The 19,310-nt window shown below is 36.9% G+C and overlaps 1 long non-coding RNA gene across 2 annotated transcripts in view; it reads right to left on the reverse strand.

The window, feature by feature from the left end:
• Positions 1–19,310, reverse strand: part of LOC129656482 (uncharacterized) — a 113,395-nt gene that overhangs the window by 23,161 nt on the left and 70,924 nt on the right. Inside the window, exons 2-3 of one of the 2 annotated variants that reach the window (XR_008716358.1) lie at positions 10,212–10,347; positions 7,962–8,809 (exon numbers count right to left, since the gene is read on the reverse strand). This is a non-coding gene — a long non-coding RNA (uncharacterized LOC129656482). Of the gene's footprint in view, positions 1–7,961; positions 8,810–10,211; positions 10,348–19,310 lie in introns of those variants that run through there. The other variant, XR_008716357.1, reaches the window with a different exon arrangement.

Consider the following 19,310-nt stretch of genomic DNA (forward strand, 5'->3'; position numbering starts at 1 on the left):
AAAATAGAGATATGAGTTTTCATTAAAATTTTGACCAAAAACATTGAAATTAATAGCACTTTGTATTGTTGTATGTCATTTATCACTCTCTACTTTCACTATAGTTTTATATATACTTGTTTTACTCTCCACTGATTTGTAAGTTCTTAGATCGGGATTCATGTCTAATTCACCACTGCCATCTCACTTTGCCATCTTTGTCAGTTTTCAGTAAATATTTCATTCATGAATGAACTCATTACAAGCAAAATTGTTTCTTTGTATCACTCAGTTATTAAAAATGTGAACCAATATGATCCAGTAGATGAACTTAGAACCTATTACACAGAGTGAAGTGAGTCAGAAAGAGAAAGATAAATATCGTATTATAACACACATATACAGAATCTAGAAGGATGGGGGAGAAGGCAATGGCAACCCACTCCAGTACTGTTGCCTGGAAAATCCCATGGATGGAGGAGCCTGGTAGGCTGCAGTCCATTGGGTAGCTAGGAGTCGGACACGACTGAGCGACTTCACTTTCACTTTTCACTTTCATGCATTGGAGAAGGAAATGGCAACCCACTCCAGTGTTCTTGCCTGGAGAATCCCAGGGACCGGGGAGCCTGGTGGGCTGCCATCTAGGGGGTCGCACAGAGCTGGACACGACTGAAGCGACTTAGCAGTAGCAGTAGAAGGATGGTACTGAAGAACTTATTTACAGGACAGGAATAGAGAAACACATAAAGAACAGACTTATGGCCATGGGGAGAGAGGAGGAGAGGGTGGGATGTCTGGAGAGAGTAACATGGAAACGTACATTACCATATGTAAAATAGATAGCCAACGGGAATTTGCTGTATGGCTCAGGAAACTCAAACAGGGGCTCTGTATCAATCTAGAGGGGTGGGATGGGGAGGGAGATGGGAGGGAGGTTCAAAAGGGAGGGGAATATGTATACCTATGGTTGATTCATGTTGAGGTTTGACAGAAAACAACAAAATTCTATAAAGCAATTATCCTTCACTAAAAAAAAAAATTAAAAAATGATCCACTAAGTAATGATTTTATATCAAAGAAAATGCATACATCAAAATAAGAGTATTTATACCTCAGACAGATTCTAAGCAAATGAAGTACTACCATATGGAAGAGTCCTTTCATCTGTGTTAAACAGATTTTTTATATTAATTTATAAATGGTATTGATCAAATTTTCATGGCACAAAAACGTTTTCTTTCTTAAAATTTCTGCATTTGGTCTGTGGCTTAAGGAATCAAAGTCCATTAGTCTAGCTTATTTATACCATCACCTTGGCATATGGAACTCCCCTGGGATATCTGGAAAATAATCATTCTCTCCTGCTGTTTCAATTAGCACTCTAGAACACTCATGATCTTTACTAGAAACTATCTTTGAAACCATAACACTCATCAGCTTGAAATATATTTTTTGACAGTTCTGAGGCAAAAGGTTTAGGATTTTTTATTAAGGGACTCACATGGGGATGAAAATTACAAGTTGAGGAAGACGTGGGCCAAGACGCTCAGAGAAAGTGATCACCAGTCCCTCCTGCTGTTTTAGCAAAATAACAGAGCCTATATACTAGGGCAGAGCTGACCTTAAGGTGCTAGGAATGCACATGGCCAGCTCTTCAAATGAGAGAGCCTTTGATTCCTAAGCCTCATCAGCTAGGGTTACAGGACCTATGTTCTCACTCTGCCTCCCCTTGAGTTGAGACAGTATGAGTATTTCTTTCATCTTTCCCCACTTGATTATGGGACTTCAGTCCCCTGTTAACAAGGTGTATTGAGCCTCTTCTCTATGGAGAGACTGTGCTGTTGCACTATGTATCGGCACAAAAGAAAGGGGAAAATTCTCCCTGCCTTTGAAGATCTCCAAGTATGGAGAACCTGGGTAAGAAGTTAATGCCTACATCATTCATTCTTTCATTGGACCGTAAGAAGAAAGACAGAAATGAACAGGAATAAGTGCTGCCAAAGCCATGTCTTCTGATTTGGGCATACTGTAATAAGAAAGACACTAGGGATAAAATAAGAATCCCCAGCTCACATAAATTGGCCCAATTTTTAGGCAAGAACCCCACATGAATTTGAAAATACACGCCATTTACTGAAAGGTGACCTTATTAAGAAAATTAGCAACTACATGCTGTAAAGGCATGAAATGTGTGATAAAATGGTTCTAAAAATATCTTAGAGCAGCCTTCACATTCTCAGGCAGAGGCGACTTGATTAACGAAGGTGAAATCAAGCTTTGTTAAGGTCTATTAAAATCTCATTTCTTTTAAATACGCCATTGTCTTAAAGTCAAGATTTAGAGGAACTCTCATCAAAAGATTTTATTTCCCACTAAAAGGTTGTTGGGGATTGTGTGTATCTGTTGTGTGTGTGTGTGTTTGCTTTTTCTGTTTCCTGTAGTTCCACCTATTGTTCCAAGTATAGTGTTTTGATAAACAGATAAAAACAGTGTATGGCAACTCACTGAGAGAAGGGAGCCAATTTCTAGTCCTTCTGTGATAACTTTAACCTCTCCTCATATCTTTTCCCTTGCAATGTTCTCTATGATCGATAAGTATGTTTCTCAGGGTTCCTGAGATTGATTGTTTTCATCACAGGCAAGAAATTTATTCCACCTAAGTTCATTGAGTGCTACCCTAACTCAATTTTACCCTATCTCTGCCTCTGTCTCTCCCTCAGGAATCATTTTAGGTAAAAGGAGAAAAAAACTACACTAGAGGTAATTAGGAACTGTGATAGGTAATACTTTGCCAAATATTGACCTCTGGAAAGTAGGCATGTACTTAAATTTGAGTTTCCAGCTACACAGAGCAAAGACCTTTTATATAAGTGAAAGGTCAACACTTGCATTGTTGCATCTATAGAGTATCCAATCATTAACCAACGCATGCTGTTAACACTGATTATTAACAGGCTATACTTGCACAGACCTCTGTATTACTGAGGAAAAAGAAATCTTGAACTTTTGTTCTTTCTCTGTGGAATAATGAGGGGGTAGAAGAGCAATGACTCCCCACTGACAAGATATTTCTTAATATTCTACAATAGTGCTCCCTGGACACTTTATTCTGAAATATTCAGCTACTACAAACAAAGAGAGTTGGGAATGAAAGCAGATCAAGGAGCTGTACTTTGTGAGGAAGGGAATGGGTGGTAATTGGATTAGGCAGTCTGGATAGCCAGTTCTGAAACATAAGTAATTTCAGAAAAGAATCACCAAAAGTAAAAAAGAGGAAAACATTATAGGTTCTATAGTTGATATTAATGAAAGTTTCATTACTTTGAAGCCAAAGTTAACTACCTTTATAAAACATAATATAATGACTTTTAACAAAAGCACACACAAATTCATTTTAAGACACTTAATGCATGTGTTGGGGGATTCATATAGTCAAAGCTATGGCTTTTTCAGGAATCATGCACAAATGTGAGAGTTGGACCATAAAGAAGGTTGAGCACTGAAGAATTGATGTTTTCAAATTGTGATGCTGGAGAAGACTTTTGAGAGTCCCCTGGACAGCAACGAGATCAAACCAGACAGTCCTAAGGAAATCAACCTTGAATATTCATTGGAAGGACTGAAGCTGAAGCTCCAATACTTTGGCCACCAGATGAGAGGAGTCAACTCATTGGAAGAGATCCTGCTGCTGGGAAAGATTGAGAGCAGGAGGAGAAGGGGACCACAGAGGATGAGATGGCTAGATGGCGTCACCGACTGAATGGACATGATTTTGTCTATTCACAAAATCTGGGAGATAGTGAAGGACAGGGAAGTCTGGCATGCTGCAGTCAATGGGGTCGCAAAGAGTTGGACATGACGTAGCAACTGAATGACATATAAACGGTGGCTCAGATGGTAAACAATCTGCCTGCAATGGGGGAGACCTGGGTTTGATCCTGGGTTGGGAAAATCCCTTGGAAAAGGGAAAGGCTACCCACTCTAGTATTCTTGCCTGGAGAATGCCATGCACAGAGGAGCCTGGTGGGCTAGTCCATGGGGTAGCAAAGAGTTGGACATGACTGATCGACTAACACTTTTTTATACATATATAGGCTCAGATACTGACATAAGTGCTACACAAGGTACATTGGATTTTCTTATGAAAGAAAGGAATATATTTTATTTCTTGAATTTGAGTATCTATATCATTCATGCAAGCTAGCTTATTGTAAGTTCTTATTCTGGGTTTTAGGCGCATAGAAACTTGAGGAAAATGTGGTCTTTGATCCAAGGAGCATATAGGCTAAGAGAGAAGTTATAGGATACACACATATTCCTTTTTGTTAAATAAAATATATTAAAAATCATTAGAGGTTACAAAGTGCTATTAATTGAGAGGGGTATTTTTAAAAGCTCTTTCTAGAGAAAACAGAAAAGGTTCCATGGAGCCAGTAGCTCTTGAAATGTGTCTTGTTGTTGTTTAGTCGCTAAGTCATATCCCCCCATATTGCTAAGTCTGTGACCCCATGGACTGTAGCGCACTGGGTTCCTCTGCTTTTGGGGTTCCCCAGGCTAGAATACTAGTTGGTCACCATTTCCTCCCCCAGAAATGAGCCTTGACGTTTGGGCAAAATTTAGAAGAGATGAATTGGCAGGAAGGGCTTTGGACAGAGTGAACAGCATTAACAAGAACCCAGAGGAGTGAGAATGTGGGTATCCTGAGAGAGTGAATAACACAGTCTGACTGGAGAACAGAATATGGGGAAAAGAAGACGGAAAAGGCAGCTTGATAAAATTCATCCACGTTGTTGAATGCCAAGATGAAAATCTGGACTTTAATCTCAAGCAATAGATGAAGATGAGAACTATACTATATATTGCAAGAATTTTTATAGCTTCCAAAACCTGTCCTTCTGCTGTATCATTAAATTCCCCATCGGCCCCATAAGGTAAGCAATTTATATACAGGAGTCTATAAATGGGATTCAAATTAATTCTTGTTCCACAGCTCTTTCCTCTACATGGTCATGAACAACTTTGAAAATTTCATCAAAGCTATAAACTTCTTCCCAGAAAAATGCATATGCAAAATTTACATATATAAAATTTTTCTTAAACTTTCAGGGTCCTCACTGATTCTCATTTTCATTCTCTGTTAGAAACTCTTGCACTATCCAAAGACATCCCCCAGTGTAAGAATGCATTTTTTCCTATGATCCAATAATATTTCACATTGAGAAGCAGTCAGAGAATTCTAAGGAAGTTACTGAAAATATCATTATTTTTTCTTATAACAGAAATACGAAGGGAGTATGTATATTACATGATTAACTAAAACAATATAATAATTCCACCCAATAGTTTGAAATATTATTTTTATAAAATAAAAACAATATCTTGATCTAAATCCATACCAACCCACAATCATTTCAGACCCTTGAATATTTTAATTAAACTTTGTTTATTTGTCTTAATATTTTATCTAAAGCTCTACTGTTTCACATTTTCCTCTATCTTTCAATTTAAATATCAACATTTGCATCAATGAGAATTCTCATGTTTCAGCTACTCAGAGGACAAAGCTTTCGGGACAAAATATGTAATTCTTGAGTTCCAAATCTATACTTACTAACTGTCTGAAATGGGACAAACCACACCTCCAATAAGCCCATGAAAATATCTAAGATTCCTCTTTAAAATAGGAATAATAATTACCCTCTACCTTAAAAAGTTACTATATCTAGAAATTTTCTAAATGATAGAAATAGTATCTAATATATGATTCAATAACCATTTTAAAAAACCTAATAGTCTTAACAGCATTAAATTAGGAAGCAGAGAAATTATTTTAAGAAGGAAAGAGTCAAAAATAAGAAGAAGCTCCATGTATCATGAAAGAGAAAGACAAACAGTACGAGTTATTTAATAAAGACATATATAAAATGCTATATATTTTTAAAAAAGTTATAAAGACACATAAACAGTACAAGTTATATAACAAAGACATTTATAAAATACTAGAAGAACACAGACACAGATGAAAAATTGATGACTGACAGGCCTGAAGTGGTCCAATGAAGAGGTAATGTTTGAGTGGAGTCTCTGGGAGGAGTTTTCTATTAATACCTAATAATAGTAAGGCTTATCATTAAAGTGATTCTCAATATAAGACAGAAACATCCCATTCTCATATAACATATTAGCCCATGGCACAGTGCTTAAGCTTCAGAATAAAAATCTTAGATAAGCAAAATAGAAATACTGTATCTTATATGCTATTAATACTTACGAGTCCACACATATGGTTGTACATATACAATACCTTTTCAGTTATATGGAGAAAACTTGCACTTGTTTGAAATTCAGGTATCAGAAAAACAGACCATATAAGTGATGCTTACAAAACAACAAATGCGAATTTTCAAGAGTTCAAAATTCCATTATTCCTCAGTTCAGTTCAGTTCAGTCGCTCAGTTGTGTCCGACTCTTTGTGACCCCATGAATCGCGGCACACAAGGCCTCCCTGTCCATCACCAACTCCCGGAGTTCACTGAGACTCACGTCCATCAAATCAGTGATGCCATCCAGCCATGTCATCCTCTGTCATCCCCTTCTCCTCCTGCCCCCAATCCCTCCCAGCATCAGAGTCTTTTCCAATGAGTCAACTCTTCACATCAGGTGGCCAAAGTACTGGAGTTTCAGCTTTAGCATCATTCCTTCCAAAGAAATCCCAGGGCTGATCTCCTTCAGAATGGACTGGTTGGATCTCCTTGCAGTCCAAGGGACCCTCAGGAGTCTTCTCCAACACCACAGTTCAGAAGCATCAATTCTTCGGTGCTCAGCTTTCCTCATAGTCCAATTCTCACATCCATACATGACTACTGGAAGAACCATAGCTTTGACTAGACAGACCTTTGTTGGCAAAGTGATGTCTCTGCTTTTGAATACAAGGGAATAGTCAACAGCTTCTGGCAGTCATTAACTCATATTAATTTCTTTTCACTAAAAACTTAATTTTTTCAGGTTTTTAATTATTTTGGCAATTTTTTTCTCTTTTATTTATCATGAAGTGATTGTATTATTTTAACATGCTAAAGAAAATGTGTATATACTCTATTAGTGATATAAAAGTAAATACATGTATTCTTACATCTTGCTATTTCTATAGAGTAGAAAGCACTTGAATCTTCATAAACTAACACCTTTGCTATATTTTCCTGAATCAAAATATTTGTCAGTTTCTGCAGATAAAGTATGTTGGCAGCTATCACACTGGTGGAAGTTGAGACCACAGATGGAGTGACTAGAGGCAGACCCAGGTGTGAGCTGGGGCTTCTCCTGTGCTCAGTGGCTATCACCGTTCTATCAGCAGTAGGGTCAGGTGCCAAGATGCTGGAGCTGAGGCCCTGAGGGTCAGGCTTTAGGCCAGGCTGACCAAGATAAAAAGAGTGAGAACCCAAATAAACAAAAGAAGAAAGAGGAGAAAATACAACCAATATCACAGAGACACAAAAAAATCATATAGAATACTACAGTTCTATGCCAAAAAATTGCACAACCTAGTAGTAGAAACAGATAAATGTCTAGAAACACACAAACTCCTAAGACTGAATCAGGAAGAAACAGACAATCTGAACAGATTGATCACTAGCAGTGAAATTGAATTAGTAATCAAAGATCTCCCAGCAAACAGAAGTGCAGGATGGGACAGCTTCAAAGGAGGAATTCAATCAAACATGTATAAAAAAGAACTAGTACCTATCCCTTCCAAACTATTCCAAAAAATTGATGAGGAGGGTAGACTCTCAAATTTATTCTGAGACCACCATTACCATGATACCAAAACCTAACAAAGACACTACAAAAAAATAAAATTATAGGCCAGTATCTTTGATGATGATAGATGCAAAAAACCCTCAATAAAATATTAGTAAACCAAATTCAACAATATATTAAAAGGATCATACATCTTGATCAAGTGGGATTTATTCCAGGGATACAAAGATGGTTAAATATCCACAAACCAATCAATATTATATACCACATTAACAAAACAAAGATAAAAATCACATGATCATCTCAAAAGATACAGAGAAAGTATCCAACAAAATGTAACATCCGTTCATAATAAAAACTCACATCAAAGCTGGGATACAGGGAGTAAATCTCAACACAGTTCAGTTCAGCTCATTTCAGTCGCTCAGTTGTGTCTGAGTCTTTGCAACTCCATGGACTGCAGCATGCCAGACTTTCTTGTCCATCACCAACTCCTGGAGCTTGATCAATCTCATGTCCATGGAGTTGGTGATGCCATCCAACCATTTCATCCTCTGTTGTCCCCTTCTCCTCCTGCCTTCAATCTTTCCCAGAATCAGGGTCTTTTCCAATGAGTCAGTTCTTTGCATCAGGTGGCCAAAATACTGGAGCTTCAGTGAATATTCAGGACTGATTTCCTTTAGGACTGACTGGTTTGATCTCCTTGTAGTCCAAAGGACTCTCAATAGTCTTCAGCACCACGGTTCAAAAGCATCAGTTCTTCAGCACTCAACCTTCTTTACAGTCCAACACATTTGTACATGACTATTGGAAAAACCATAGCTTTGACTAGATGGACCTTTGTCAGCAAAGTAATGTCTCTGCTTTTTCATATGCTGTTTAGGTTGGTCATAGCTTTTCTTCCAAGGAGCAAACTTCTTTTAATTTCATGGCTGCAGTAAAGGCCACTTATGACAACCCCATAGCTTACATCACACTCAGTGATGAAAAGCTGAAAAATTCTCCTCTAAAACCAGGAACAAGCCAAGGATGCCTATTCTCACAACCTCTATTTAGCACCATAATGGACAGCCTAGTCACAGTAATCAGACAAGAAAAAGAAATAAAAGAATCAACCTTGGAAGGAAAGAAGTAAAACTGTTTACAGATGACATGATACTAAATACAGAAAACTAAAGTCTTCATCAAAAAACTACTAGAACTAAGAAATAAATTCAATAAAGTTTGTAGATACAGGGTTAATATGCAAAAATATATTGACTGTCTAATAATAAACCATCAGAAAGAAAAAGCAAGAAAATAACCCCATTTAAAATCACATCAAAAAGAATAAAAAATCTAGGAATACATTTAACCAAGGAGTTGCAAGACCTATACTGTTTTACCTATACTGTAAAACACTGATGAAGTAAATTAAAGGTGATAGAAAGAAATGGAAAGATACTTCACGTTCATGGATTGGAAGAACCCATATTTTTTTAATGGCCAGGCTTCCCTGGCTCAGATGGTAAAGAATCTGCCTTCAATGCTGGAGACCTGGGTTCAATCCCTGGGTTGGGAAGATCCCCTGGAGAAAGGAATGGGTACCCACTCCAGTATTCTTGTTGGAGAATTTTGTGGACAGAGGAGCCTGGTGGGCAACAGTCAATGGGTTTGCAAGGGACTGGACACAAATGAGTGACTAATACCTTGACCCAAAGAAACCTACAGATTTAATGCAATTCTCATCAAAATAACCATGATCTTTTTTGCAAAATTAGAACAACTAACCCTAAAATTTACATAGAACCACAAAAACCCTGAATTTCAAAAGCAATCCTGATAAAAATTTAACAAGGCTGGAGGCATATCCCCCCCAGACTTCAGGCGATTCCAGAAAGCTATAGTAATCAAGACAGTATGGTACTGGTACAAAAAGAGATACATAGATCAATGGAACAGAATAGAGAACCCAAAATTAAACTCATAATAAATCTTCAAATAAATAATAAATAACTGAACACTTATTTTTAATAGCAATTTATTATAAAACTAAATTTAAGTCTGGAAACCATTAAACTCCTAGAAGAAAACATAGGCAGAGCATATTTGATGTAAACTCTAGCAATATTTTCTTAGATATATCTCCCAAGGCAAAGGAAACAAAAACTAAAATAAACAAATAGGACTATTTAAACCTAAAACTTTTTCATAGCAAAGGAAACCATGGATAAAATGAAAATACATCCTACTGAGTGGGAGAAATGTTTGCAAGTGATATGACTGATATATATTAATATCCAAAATATATATACGGCTCATACAACTCAGTATCAAAAAAACAAACAACCCAATTAAAAAATGGGCAGGAGAACTGAATAAACGTTTTTCCAAAGGAGACATACAGATGGCTAACAGGTACATGAAAAGATGCTCAACGCCACTAATCATTAGAGAAATGCAACTCAAGACTACAGCAGAATATCTCAACTCACATACGTCAGAATGGGTATCCTCAAAAAGACCGCAAGTAACAGATGTTGTGGAGGATGTCGAGGGAATGGGAACTCTTGTGCGCTGTTGGTGAGGATGTAAGTGGGGGCAGCCACTGTGGAGAGCAGTATGGAGGTGCTGCAAAGAAGAACTACAATCAGAACTATTATATGATCCAGTGATTCTACTCCTGGATACCTATCTGAAGAAAATCAAAACCCTTATTGGAAAAGATACATGCATCCTAATGTTCACAGCACAATTCTTTACAATAGCCAAGATATGGAAGTAAACTGAATTTCCTTTAACAGATGATTGGATAAAGAAGAAGCATGGTCTATAAATAAACAACAGATTACTACTCAGCTATTTAAAAAATGAAATTTTACTATTTGCAACAACATGGATGGACCTGGAGGATGTTATCCTTAGAGAAGTTAGTCAAAGACAAATAGTATAGGTGGCACCTAAAAATTAAACAAATCAATTAATAGAACAGAAACAGAATCACAGATACAGAAAGCAAATTAGTGGTTACTATTGAGGAGAGGGAAGAAGGGAAGAGCAAGACAGGTGAACAGGATTGAGTTGTACATTATGTTGTATAAAGTAAAGAAGGATATATCATACAGCACCAGAAAGCAGTCAATGAAGTAACTTTAAATGAAGTATTATCTATAAAAATGTGCAGATCACTATGCTGTACCCCTTAACCAACACCATATCATAAATAAACTGCACTTAAAAAAATTATACAGGGTCCACACCACATTATGCTTCTCATTCTTACTCAGTGATATTTACTTTAATTTCCTGAATGTGATATTAAATTTTGGTTTCAAACAGATAAGCAACATAGTAATATCCATGAGATAGTTAAGTGTCTCTTGTATTGTTCTTCAGTCACTAAGTGGTGTCCAACTCTGAGACCTCATGGACTGCAGCACACCGGGCTTCCCTGTCCATTTTATTTAGAGTTTGCTCAGATTCATGTCCATGGAGTCAGTGATGCCATCTAACCATCTCATCCTCTTCCACCCCCGTCTCCTTTTGCCTTCAATCTTTGCCAGCATCGGGGTTTTTCTCATTAGTCGACTCTTGTCTATTTAGAGTAATAGCCTCAATATTTGTGGACTCTGTAACCTGAAATCCACACCTCATTCTCCACTGTGAAGTCTCCCTCTTCAAATAACCTGTTTCGATTATTTAAATCTAAACATCAACTGTGATATCTCATCTGATTTTATGTTTATAAATAAATAACATAATCTAAACAAAACATTTAAGATTATAAAACATTCACTCATTACATTAAAGACAGATTAGCCACCACAGATCATATGCTGCGAACTGGTGTCATGGTTTAAAAATCAGAGTTTTAGTTCATGCAAGATAAGGAACAACTGTCTAATGAGAGTCAACTTCTAACTCTAAAATTAAGGATGGTAAGACAAGGCCCTGCTTTGATAACCTTGGACACTGTGGAGAAAGGAAATAGTTACCTGTTGTTTCCACAACCATACAGTTAAGATAAGCCAGAAAGATAGCATGACAGTGAATATTTTGCACAGAGATGATTTAATAGAGATTTGAAAAATTAAATGCAAATAGAAAGAGGCACACTTTTCTTCATACTGCATAGTTTATTTGCAGGTCTGGCGTTCTTTTTATTTATTTATTTTTAGTTTCTGAGCTCTTGAGAGTAGAGATTCATGTTTCATATATATTGTCATAAATCACCAAACAGCCTGGCCATGCTCCATAAATATATAATAAGAGGAACACAAATGTCCAAGCAATAAAATGAAGTCCACAACGATTCAACTTCTCAATTCCCAATTACTCTTCAACTTATTTTGGCTATGATTCAAATTCTTAAGAACTCTGAGATTTTCCCCAATAGGGAGCTCTTTCCATGTACCTAAGGATTGACTTACTTTCAAGTCTAGTACTTAAAAACACTAATTTTTACCAGGTACTATATTATAAAATAGCAGCCATTGATAGTATTAAATTTTTGAAATACCACAAAGCTCCCTACTCCATCAAATGGCTTTATATATATATATAAAATTGGAGCTAAATTTATCAACTTTAACATTATGCCCAACCCCATGAAGTTAAGGAAGATTCATGAATCCAGAACTGTATAGACAGTTTTTCCAGAAAGCAGTCACAGAGATAACCTGGGACTAGAATATTAATGCCAAATTACATGACGTGATTTCCAGATAAAGAAACAGAGAAGTATGAGAATCAGATCAGATCAGATCAGTCGCTCAGTCGTGTCCGACTCTTTGCGACCCCATGAATCGCAGCACACAAGGCCTCCCTGTCCATCACCAACTCCCGGAGTTCACTGAGACTCACGTCCATCGAGTCAGTGATGCCATCCAGCCATCTCATCCTCTGTCGTCCCCTTCTCCTCCTGCCCCCAATCCCTCCCAGCATCAGAGTCTTTTCCAATGAGTCAACTCTTCACAAGAGGTGGCCAAAGTACTGCAGCCTCAGCTTTAGCATCATTCCTTCCAAAGAAATCCCAGGGATGATCTCCTTCAGGATGGACTGGTGGGATCTCCTTGCAGTCCAAGGGACTCTCAAGAGTCTTCTCCAACACCACAGTTCAAAAGCATCAATTCTTTGGCGCTTCACAGTCCAACTCTCACATCCATACATGACCACAGGAAAAACCATAGCCTTGACTAGATGAACCTTTATTGGCAAAGTAATGTCTCTGCTTTTGAATATGCTATCTAGGTTGGTCATAACTTTCCTTCCAAGGAGTAAGCGTCTTTTAATTTCATGACTGCAGTCACCATCTGCAGTGATTTTGGAGCCCAGAAAAATAAAGTCTGACACTGTTTCCACTGTTTCCCCATCTATTTGCCATGAAGTGATGGCACTGGATACCATGATCTTCGTTTTCTGAATGTTGAGCTTTAAGCCAACCTTTTCACTCTCCACTTTCACTTTCATCAAGAGGCTTTTGAGTTCCTCTTCACTTTCTGCCATAAGGATGGTGTCATCTGCATATCTGAGGTTATTGATATTTCTCCCGGCAATCTTGATTCCAGCTTGTGTTTCTTCCAGTCCAGCGTTTCTCATCATGTATGAGAATATGTTCCTCCAAATGTGAATAGATTTCTCCCAAATATTCCAAATGTTAGGCACAGCTGTATAAAATTGCATTGGTAATTAAGAAATGTCTGTAAAAGTGTATAAATTCTTCATAGCCCCTTTCATATTTACTATACCAAATATTTATGGCAAATTAACAGAAACTTATGTGAAATTGTTTCCATACTTAACACTTATCTTCAAAATGAATGTTATTAAATAAGCAATATATTTTATTTATATTTTTTTATTATTTTTTTAACAATCTATTTTAATCCCAAAATATACTGGACTATAGTAAATTCTGTTATAATAAATAATTGTACCTAGCTGATCTGGAACAGAAATGGGCCAAGAGTCTACTTGATATATTGGCCAATAACAACTTGATCCTAATTTTAAACTTAATAGAGGGACAGTCAGATTCTACCCCACCCTCCACACTTCAACTTTTTCCTTACTCCTAACATTTGGACATAAAATATTCTTTTATTCTGGTTTAGGTTTTAGTAACATGCATACGGTGATTTCCTTTCGTTATACATATAGCTGATGCAATTAGGTATCTAAGGTAAAACATTTGAAAAGAAATTGGTTTGGAAAACTATAAAGGCATTAACTCTTTTTTAGTTCTGATCTCATACGAGCAAGATGTATAATCTCTAAAAAGATTTTATTATTGTTCACACATATATGGTGCCTCCTTTTACAGCTCCTCCTTATGGAAGGATGCTATATCTCTTTAATAAATTTGCCCTTGTGACTTGTTTGGACCAATGAAATGTTGTGGGGTGACAGGTATCACTTTTCAACAATGAGTGCATGATTTGCATTTTCTTCATTGCCTTTGTCAATTTAATTAATTGGCTGTGTTCCAGAAAATGGCTCCTTGCTCATAGAACCTTGAATAAAGATTTGTTATTGGTGATCAGTCGCTAAGTCATGTCCAACTGTGTGAGCCCATGAACTGCAGCATGCCAGGCTTCCCTGTCCTTCATTACCTTCTGAATTTTGCTCAATCTCATGTGCAGAATCGGTGATGCTATCTAACCATCTCATCCTCTGTAGTCCCTTTCTCCTTTTGCCTCAGTCTTTCTCAGCATCAAGGTCTTTTCTACTGAGTCAGCTCTTTGCATCAGATGGCTAAATTATTGGGGTTTTAGCTTCAGCATCAGTCCTTCCAATGAACATTCAGGGTAAATTTCCTTTACAATTGACTGGTTTGATCTTCTTGCAGTCCAAGGGACTCTCAAGAGTCTTCTCCAGCACCACAGTTCAAAATCATCAATTCTTCAACATTCACTCTTATTTATGATCCAACACATCTGTACATGACTGCCAGAGAAACCATAGCTTTGACTATATGGACCTTTGTCGGCAAAGTGATATCTCTGCTTTTTAATATGCTGCCTAGATTTGTCTGTCATAAGATTAAGTGAAGTAAAACCACAGCTGCCTTGAAATGGACATGTAGCATAAAAAATAAATGAATCTTTTTTCCTCAGTAAAGCCACTATAACTTTATAGTTGTTGCCCAGAATTACCTAGTCTTTTCTGTCTGATATACCTTCTTCAATATGCTTTGAAAATAGATGATTTATTTTGATGGAGTGACTCATCATTATTCACATATCAGAACCTTTTGAAAAATGTACTCAATAGGATAATTTGTCATAAAGAGTTAATTTAAGATGAACCAATCACCAGTACTGGGTAACAGGACATAGAAATAGTTTTGCTGTAAAAATTCCCTTTGATAACTTGATTTTATTCAGCTCTATTAAACAAAATTATCACACACAAGTTTAATCCATGACTTTATAATGTGAGCTTTTTCCTTTTAGAAAGTTCTTACATAGAGAAGAAAGAATGAGGAATATAATTAGTGAAACCACATATAATTATTTCCCTTTCTGTAAGAAGCATGTACTTCCCCCCCCCCCCCAACAACAACAAAAAAGTACTGCTTCCTGGTCCAATGAGAAAAACCAAACACGGGAAAAATGTTCTTTGGTTCAAAGCCCAAATTTCCCACTTCACTTCTCATTTTGATCCTGAAATGCTGGCACTAACAGTGATTTTACAGTGTAAACAGCTCAGTATTCGCTTCATTTCTGGTAGTTGCTAATGGCCTTTTATCGTCACTTATGAGGATTATTTGTTCTACTCACTGCCGTATAACATGTCTGATAGATCACATCAAAACTAAATGGAGGTGACAAGGTGTATGGCATCAGTGGTGTTAGTAAAAAGCTTTCATACACCCAATCAAGCAGTGTGGACAAGAAATGATATTAGCGTCAGAAACCTTGACAAAGAGAGAGGAAGGGAAGGGCAAAAGAGAGGGAGAGGGGAAGAGAGGGAAAGGAGAGAGAACATCCATGCCAGTAAGCTTCTTGGTAGCCTTAGCAGGAATTAACAGGCTTTATTTTATCACATTTCCTGGTAAAGATATTACTAAGAACTTCAGAATACACTTTCTGAGAATGGTTTGCAACTAGAGAAGTCTTTTTTAACAAACACTAAAATATGGACAGATTTTCCCCAGCTCAATAGGTTTTACAAAATGCCAGGCAACAGAACAATGCGTTAAGAAAATAAAATACTGATATATCTTCTCTAGCTGTGTTGCACAGTCACACAGTAATTGAACAGTGGGCCGGGCTTCTACCACTGTGATCTTCAAGAAGATCTTCAAGGCCTTCACTGTATGCTATGTTTAAAAAGGTGGTTTGTGGTCTGGGCCACCTGTAATCCTCCCATCCTATCTTTAGAAGGCACATGATTAGTCTTCAAGCAGGCAGTGGTAGATGCCCCCTACACTGGGCAACTGATTTGTGGCAATGGATATGCTTTGTTTTCATATCTGTATCAACACAATATCTTTATTTGCAAGGCCTGCCATTCTGAGTTCCCTGTGAGAAGTGATTTCCCCTTGAAGAGATAGTCTGTTCTCATCTCCCTTGGACACAAGTCATCAGCCAGCACAGCAAACAAAGGAAAGTCGTAACACCAGGAAAACACAAACAGCTTTTCCTGGAAAGTCATAACGCTAGGGAAGAAACAAATATCTGGTCCTGGAAAAGGATATTTTCAGTGATTATTATTCTAAGAAATGGGAGAAAAAGAAATTTGAAAACACTCTCAGTTCAATAAATCATTTCTACCTTTTTTCTTCCAAAAAATTTAAATATACATAAATGAAAAATATAAAAGCATTCACTTAGAGCAATGTTGTTTTACTCTAGAGTGATAAGCCTTTAGAAACTCTTCAAAAGCAGTTAGGGTGAAGGATATTTCTTGATCTTCAAGGAAATTAGTTGAAATTGCAATGATTAGAAACAAGAAAATTGTTTGCAGAAAAGCAGCTAGGTTTCTCTCAAAATCCAGACAAAAGACTAAATAGAGAACTTTGAATGATGCTGATTAGACATGGTTCAGGGCAGCCACAAAAAGTTAAAGTCCCAGTTTTTGTAAACATGGAAAAAATACCCGAGAAAACAAAATAAGTCATCTCAACCCTCAAAAACATAGTATACTATTCTGAGCTAAAGGGGACAAGCTTCCCATTTGGATGATCAAATATAAGTTGTCTGCAATAAAGATGTTTTCCTAAGGCAAACTACTACATAGCCAAGGAAGCATTTTCATATGACAATAATATCTGAATTAGTAAGCACAGCCATTTGGCAAGCATGCCTGATCTCAGCTTGGGTATCAATCTTACTTGTTCAGGAAAGATACAGCCCACATGAAACCATCTAAGTGTATTTTCCTCTGCACTGTCTTTCTGGAAATTATGACCGGCTGATCTTAAATCCCTAGCCACGAATACAGCATTGGGAAGAAGCTGGCATATGCAACCTTGAACTGGCAGTTTTAACCTCTGAGATGGACTTGATTGCCCTGGCCTTTAAATGTCAGGGGCTGTGCAAGAAAGGTCGAGACACTGCTCTTAAAGATCTAGTGGCACCAAGATCCTTCCTGCTGATGGAGAAAAAGCAAATAGCTCAATTCTTTCAAAATCCAGAAAATGTATGTTTCTCAAATGACACCAAGTTGGCAAACATTTATTACTTTTGTTCTTCAACTAAGAGAGAACTATTATATTAGTAACTTTATTAAAGGTAGTCTTTAATAGTTAAAAGATGCATCTTAAGCAGTTTCTTAAAAAGAGGAAAGTGAAATTGGAGATAAATGTCTCTACCTGGAGTTGCAGAGCAGACACTAATAAAGAGTAACTATGAAGTGCTTACAGTCCTAAGGAAAGTGATATTCTGACCCCTGTTCATCTAGAATATATGTTCCCTCTTATAAAAACTGCTTTCAAGCTTAAAATAGGAAAAACAATAAATTATATTTATAGAAAGGAGAACAAATATAAACTCATTAATATTTCTACTGGATATTTATAGTCATTTTTATAAGTGTCCATAGAAGCAGGATTTTGAACACAACTTATTTTCCTAGGATAGCACTGTCCACAAGAAATATAATGAGAATCACATATGCAATTGTAAATTTTCTAGTAGCCATGTTGAAGTAAAAAGAAACAAGATAAATGAACTTTGTATACGTGTTTTCTTACAGATATTTATATGTGTGTGTACATTTTTAAAATTTTATATCACAGTATACTTGATTTATAATGTTGTGTTAGTTTTAGGTATACAACAAAGTGCTTCAGTTATACATATACATATATTCATTCTTTTTCAGATTCTTTATCCATATAGGTTATTACAGAATGTTGAGTAGAGATCCCTGTGCTATACAATACAGTAAGTCCTTGTTGGTTATCTATTATATATACATTATATATATGTGTGTGTATGTATATGTGTGTGTATATATATATATATATATATATATATATATATATATATAGTGTGTTTATTTTAATCCTAAGTTCCTAATGTAACCCTCCTTCTCCAGGGAAGTGAACTTGATTTCAGCAACTAATCAATTTCAAATTTGTACTGCATTTGTTTGAAATTTGAATTTAAATGAATTAAAATTATATTTAAAAGTAAGTCTCAGTTGCAAAAGTTATACTGCAAGAGCTCAATAGCCACACATGACTAGTGGCTTCCATACTGGACTATTCAGCTTTAAACTCATCAAGTTCAGTGTATATTCACATCAAAATTTAGGAAAGAAAAGCCCAGATGAGACTAATAAACTTCTCAAGGCTTCCTAGCTATAGAGCGATGCAATGTCAACTAGAAGCTTTTTTCTAGGCTTACAACATTGCTGCTCTATTTAGTTTTGTTGAACTCACATGAGGTATGTTTACATTCTACATACTGAAGTAGAAAACTTAGAGGGTTATCCTTTGTTCCGTTCAGTTCAGTCATTCAGTCGTGTCCAACTCAGCTACCTCATGGACTGCAGCACGCCAGACTTCCCTGTCCATCACCAACTCCCGGAGCCTGCTCAAACTCATGTCCATTGCGTCGGTGATGCCTCCAAACATCTCATCCTCTGTCATCCCCTTCTCCTCCCACCTTCAATCTTTCCCAGCATCAGGGTCTTTTCCAATGAGTCAGCTCTTCGCATCAGGTGGCCAAAGTATTGGAATTTCAGCTTCAGCATCAGTCCTTCCAATGAATATTCAGGACTGATTTCCTTTAGGATGGACTGTTTGGATCTCCTTGAAGTCCAAGGAACTCTCAAGAGTCTTTGGCAACACCACAGTTTAAAAGCATCAATTCTTCTGCACTCAGCTTTCTTTATAGTCCAAATTTCACACCTATACATCACCACTGGAAAAACCATAGCTTTGACTAGACGGACCTTAGTTAACAAAGTAATTTCTCTACTTTTTAATATGCTATATAGGTTGGTCATAGCTTTTCTTCAAAGAAGCAAACATCTTTTAACTTCATGGCTGCAGTCACCATTTGCAGTGATTTTGGAGCCCAAAAAATAGTCTCTCACCATTCCCATTTTTTCCCCATCTATTTGCCATGAAGTGATGGGAC

This window comes from Bubalus kerabau, chromosome 1 (genome assembly GCF_029407905.1).
Source record: "Bubalus kerabau isolate K-KA32 ecotype Philippines breed swamp buffalo chromosome 1, PCC_UOA_SB_1v2, whole genome shotgun sequence".
NCBI lineage: Eukaryota > Metazoa > Chordata > Mammalia > Artiodactyla > Bovidae > Bubalus > Bubalus kerabau.